The 6461-nt window shown below is 39.2% G+C and overlaps 1 pseudogene; it reads right to left on the bottom strand.

Annotated features, from left to right (window-relative positions):
* Window positions 1-296: 296 nt before the first annotated feature.
* LOC131765217 (small ribosomal subunit protein uS3-like) lies at window positions 297-1020 on the bottom strand (annotated as a pseudogene).
* Window positions 1021-6461: the final 5441 nt, after the last annotated feature.

Here is a 6461-nt window from a genome sequence, read left to right as displayed (position 1 = left end):
CAGGGAAAGCAAAGAAACATTGTGAGCCAGACAGCTCTAAGAATCAATCAAGTAATGCTCCCATGCCATTGTAAAGCAATTATACTCCAATAAAGATGTTAAAAAAATAAAATAAAATAAAAAAATAAAAGCTGATGTAAAAAAAAAAAAGTAATGCTCCCATGGAGCCAACATGACCCTCAGTCTGAACACTGAAGGTACAGGCTAGTTAGTCCACAGGTATTTTAAAAATATTTTATTAAAGGTCTTTACAGAGTAACACCCAGACTCCAGATCCAGCTGCCAAGGATACCCTACTATACTATGAGTACTGGCTGGGGCACAGTAACTGGATCCAGCTTCCCAACCTTCTCTTCAGAGATGGGAGTGGTGGATGGTATCTCATTTGGGGGTTCCACAATGCTCACGAGGTCAGGAAGTGGCTCCTTAAGGACAATCTTACCACTTGGGTCCCAAGGCAGCATGACCTTCACTTTGATGCCCAGCACACCCTGACTGAGTAGCATGTGGCACTTGGCATTGTCAACATAGTAGTTAACGGAGTCCCAGATCATCAGACCATCCACAAACTTCATGGCTTTAGCCCTATGTCCTCCGAGTTTCCCAGTACCATGACTATGCAGGCTTTAGCCCCACATTCCATGATGAACCGCAGCATACCATAGCAGGCCCTCCTCCACACAGCAAGTCCTCCTAGGAATCTGTAATACAGAGACTCTGCCTGGGCAATAGCACGCAGACCTCTTGTGGCCACCTTTTCAGTATAAAGCTCTATCTTCACTGCCCTCAGGGAAGCTAGATCTTTTCTGAACAGCAGTCAGTTTGCAGATCTGCTGGCCCTTCTCACCAGGAACATTCTGCATACTGGTGGCCAAGATAATGATTTCTGTCATGGCTGGTGTAACTCAGAACTCCGTAGTATCCATCTTCAGCCAGTTCCTGAGTGAGAAACCCATTCAATGCAGCTTTGAAGATGTTATCGGTGACAAACTTCCTCTCCTTGGAAATTTGCACCACCATCTTGCCACCGTGTGCTGCCATAAGGAAAAACTACTAACATATTTTGAGTTCATACTATGTAGCAGACACTTCTTTGAGTTTCGACTTTTGAGATCCAAATTATAGTAGTCTAAATATGTAGTTTTGCTTATCTCTATTTAACTACCCTATTCCTGAGTTGCATTCCTGAAACCTGACTAGTAGAAGTTTTCCAGGTAAAGGAAAGAAAGGAAATTCAGGCCAGGAAATAAGTGGCATTAATAAATGACAGGAAATGTGAAAGTCTTTACCTGATTTGGGGAAAGATGAGAAGTATAAGATGGGTGAAATATAAGGTGATGGACATGGTGGGTGAGGATGACAAAGTTGCCATCTTTATTGTACTCTGGGGGGGAAACTTCAGGAGGGAGAAGATGTAGAAATTATTGGAGGCAGACAAGACTTTTTGTTACCTTACATTACACTTCTTTCATCTCAGTCGCTTTAGCTCTCAGTCCATCTCATTCTCAGGAGGAATGTGCTTTGACATCCAAACATTTTGATTCAGGATGTTTGAAGGAAGGCTTGATTTCTGTGAGAAAAATCTGGATGGGTTCCCAGCTTCTCCTCTGTCCAGTCTTCATTCACAGCATGCTTTCCTCATTCTCTCTGATGTGAACTTTCAGAACATCGTTGGGTGTAATCAATATTCAAACATAATTTCAATAAACCCATCCAAAAGCAGGTTCAAATGTTTTCACAATACTTCTCACCAGCCTTGAGAGTGCTCTTTCTGGCCATCAGAGTCACCACCATAAAGTGTATGGGTTGGCTCTAAACAAGAATGGCCAATTTCAACATCATTAATCATTAGAGAAATGCAAATCAAAACTACAATGAGATATCATCTCACACTGGTCAGATTGGCCATCATCAAAAACTCTAGAAACAATAAATGCTGGAGAGGGTGTGGAGAAAAGGGAACCCTCTTGCACTGCTGGTGGGAATGTAAATTGATACAGCCACTATGGAGAACAGTATGGAGGTTCCTTAAAAAACTACAAATAGAACTACCATATGACCCCACAATCCCACTACTAGGCATATACCCTGAGAAAACCATAATTCAAAAAGAGTCATGTACCAAAATGTTTATTGCAGCTCTATTTACGATAGCCAGGACATGGAAGCAACCTAAATGTCCATCAACAGATGAATGGATAAAGAAGATGTGGCACATATATACAATGGAATATTACTCAGCCATAAAAAGAAATGAATCTGAGTTATTTGTAATGAGGTGGATGGACCTGGAGTCTGTCATACAGAGTGAAGTAAGTCAGAAGGAGAAAAACAAATACCGTATGCTAACACATATATATGGAATCTAAGAAAAAAATGTCATGAAGAGATTAGTGGTAGGACGGGAATAAAACACAGACCTACTAGAGCATGGACTTGAGGATATGGGGAGGGGGAAGGCTAAGCTGTGACGATGTGAGAGAGTGGCAGGGACATATACACACTACCAAATGTAAATTATATAGCTAGTGGGAAGCTGCCGCATAGCACAGGGAGTTCACCTCTGTGCTTTGTGACCACCTAGAGGGGTGGGATAGGGAGGGTGGGAGGGAGGGTGATGCAAGAGAGAAGAGATATGGGAACATATGTATACGTATAACTGATTCACTTTGTTGTAAAAGAGAAACTAACACACTATTGTAAAACAGTTATACTCAAATAAAGATGTTAAAAAAAAAAAAAAAAGAATGGCCAATTAAGGGGACTAGTAGAGACAGAAATCTAGCACCAGTTCTGCTCCTGAAGTTGAAGAGCTCAACAGGAGGTGGCATCACCCCAAAAATAAAGCACTTGTTTTTTTCCCATACAAATAAACCGCTTAGGCTATTAGCAGCCTTTTGGCCCAACAGAAAAAACAGGCCTATGTAACACATTACTATTTCAGCCAGAAAGAATAACAAAAGATAGATAATTTTGTCTAGAAGAAAATGAGTTGAACCCTCGGAGAATAACAAAATGTGACTTTATATAAAATAATACATGTAAATAAGTTCCTGTCGTACAATAAGCAGAACAATGATGTCTACTTATTACTAATATTACTAATATTGGTAATAATACTTCATTTTCATTATTTATTATTTTTAAGGTACTGAGAGTGTTTATGTAATTGACTTTTAAAGTTACCAAGAAAATCCATGGCTATCATTTCAGTGTAAATTGAATGTAGTTGCTCTGATCTATAAAAGAAGACAAAGGCTATCATGATATATATTTTAAAAGATGATGAAAATATGGCAGTGTTTTAAGTTTTGACAGAACTGAGTGAGAAAGTACTCCAGAGTTATATTATTCTTGCTAACTTTCAGGATGCTTAAAATGTTTTATAATTTTATATATTATATAAATATTCTAATCTCCCCAAATAGAAAAGGCAACCTTGATACTAGAAGTGGGGGCAAGGAAACTCTAACAGTAAGTCAAGTGGCTGAGATCTGGTCCTATTTACTTCTACATGACCTTGAGCTGATCAATTTACTACCTCTCTAACCAAGCATTTTCTCACCTGTAAAATATAAGAATTGGACTAGAAGATCTCTCAGGTTACTCAAATTTTATGACCAAGTCTACTCTTTGACAGCTAAAAAAGATAGGGCTGATTTTAGTGCATACTGCCTGTCCCCATATCTTGAAAATAATAGATTGCCTAGAAGGGTCAAAGATGTGCCATCTGCTTCTATTACCAATTACATTGTGAAGCTGCCTCAAGTTTAAAAAAGAAAAATTTAGTGAAAAACAGACATTGGCAGGAAATGTGCTGTAAATAATATCACCCCCATTATGAATTATTACTGAATAATTCATAACCAGTACGTAGTAGAAGCATAATTTTTTAAATGACATTTTCCCCAAATACCTGAATGTTCTGACATCAGTAACAAATGATTTAGTTGGCATTACCTTAAATATTACAGTGTTTAGAGATTGACATCTCAGATTTAAATTTATTTTATTCTTATCAATTTCCTTTAAATCAACTTTGCTGTATTATATCGGAATGAAATATTTGCCATAGTTGACTATCCCTCATTATTTTTCACATATCCTTTCTAAATATTCTTTATCCATTGTTTTTTCTTTTGAAATATTCCATTTTTCCTCAACAGTGAGACCCTTCACTTTCATTCAAACCGCATAAAATAATCTTACAATTTGATAAATTAATATAAAAACATTTTATTTAATTATGTATAAGGAGAACTAGTATTACATTAGTGATTTTTCAATCTAATACAATGAAAACATACTTGTTCCAATTTATTTTACTCACCACTATCTTTTTTTAAAATTAATTTAATTTTGGCTGCGTTGGGTGTTCGTTGCTGTGTGTGGGCTCTAGGTGCATGGGCTGCAGTAGTTGTGGCTCGTGGGCTCTAGAGTGCAGGCTCAGTAGTTGTGGCGCACAGGCTTAGTTGCTCCATAGCATGTGGGATCTTCCCTGACCAGGGCTGGAATCCGTGTCCCCTGCATCGGCAGGCGGATTCTTAACCACTGCGCCACCAGGGAAATCCCTCACCATTTTCTGTTATCGTCTCTACCATATTATATTGGCCTCCTCAAACTGCAATTTGCTCCAATTTTTAACGAAATTGTATTGCTGTCCAAATTCTTTCTCAAATAGGATAAGATATACTCATGTCTTCTACTGCATCACCAAGTTACACCACAAAAAACACTAAAACAAAGTGAGATTATATGAGGAATTTTGCATAGCAGTACTCCTACACCAATTACAATTTACAAGGAGCATTAATATCACCTGTGTCTCAGAACTTCAATCCAATGTCAGCTGAGTCTCCCAAGTGAGCCAATCATAGCCCTTCCCACCTTTCATTGCAATCCTGTAACTGCCTCCCTTTGAGAATTCAAGGTGCTTCCCTAAGAGTTCTCCAATCTGCCAACACAACCTCTAACCCATTCAGATCATATACACTTTTTAGAAGAATGCAGGGGCATCTCCAGATTTTCTGAATAGGAAGCGCTTCTGGGCAGCTCTCTGATTTGAAGAAGTAGTTATATAACTTGAAGCCAGAGACACAGAAAACTTGCTATTTTTCTTAGATTGTATGAATATTCAGATTGTTTTGGGGGTTCCCCTCGTCATAAGCCGTCCCTTGGTTTCTCAGCCGCAACAGTGACTTGACTTTTCATTTGACCAGGAAGTCCTATTACAATCCAAGTCCCAGAGGGTGGGACTTAAGCCCACTCCCTTATACAGGCTTTCAGATGTTAACTATGCTGTGGGATACTGTCTGGCAAGGGCAAATGGCTTTGTGTACAAAATGAAGTTTTCCTTTTAGTTGGCCTGAAAATTTTCTATCTATTGACAACTGTCATGATTAGCCATCCTGGAGAACTCTTTTTACTGGCTCAAAAGTATATGTGTTGGGCTTCCCTGGTGGCGCAGTGGTTGAGAGTCCGCCTGCCGATGCAGGGGACGCGGGTTCGTGCCCCGGTCCGGGAAGATCCCACGTGCCGCGGAGCGATGGGCCCGTGAGCCATGGCCGCTGGGCCTGCGCGTCCGGAGCCTGTGCTCCGCAGCGGGAGGGGCCACAACAGTGAGAGGCCCGCGTACCGCAAAAAAAAAAAAAAAAAAAAAAAAGTATATGTGTTGAATTTTTTTAACTTTTATTCACTCTTTCATTTATTCAATAAATATTTATTGAGAGCTCACTACACAACTGTCATGATTAGCCATCCTGGAGAACTATTTTTACTGGCTCAAAAGTATATGTGTTGAATTTTTTTAACTTTTATTCATTCTTTCATTTATTCAATAAATATTTATTGAGAGCTCACTACCGTGTGTCAGGTATTGTTCTAGGCACTTTGTGAGTACTTGAAAATTGACTATAGATTGATAATAAAATAAAACAAAAATTAGTGCTTTTGGTGGGTTTTTTGTGCTTATTTCAACCTATGAATTACAATATTCTTCAACACTATAGCTTAAGAGCAAATAAAGAAGGGCTAAATGACAGACCTATGGATAAATAGAATAGACTAAACATCTACCTAAGTCTTCATTTGAGCTCACCACCCACATGTGTTTATTCTCTCTCTCTCATTCTCTCTCTCTCCCCCTATCACACTCCTAAGGTTCCTATTCATATTTCCAACTCTATGCTAATGACAGATACCTCCTGTCAGTGAATAATGTGTTACCACAGATGGGTAGCACACTACCCCCACTTAAACTCATCTTCTGCCTTGGATAGATCACCCACTCAGTTGTAGTACCAATGGGTCCCTTGGGAAGTGGGCACTGAGATGATATTAGATGTGCAAGAGGTTTATTGTGTAGTGACTGGAGAAAGGGTGGGTTAATGCTTGTGAGAAATAAAAAGGGAGAGGAAGCAGGATGGGATGGGGAAAAGATCAGATTACCACACAGATCTGAC

Source organism: Kogia breviceps, chromosome 11 (assembly GCF_026419965.1).
Source record: "Kogia breviceps isolate mKogBre1 chromosome 11, mKogBre1 haplotype 1, whole genome shotgun sequence".
NCBI classification, from domain to species: domain Eukaryota; kingdom Metazoa; phylum Chordata; class Mammalia; order Artiodactyla; family Physeteridae; genus Kogia; species Kogia breviceps.
The sequence above is the reverse complement of the archived record's forward strand: the minus strand, read 5'-3'. Positions and strand labels throughout refer to the sequence as shown.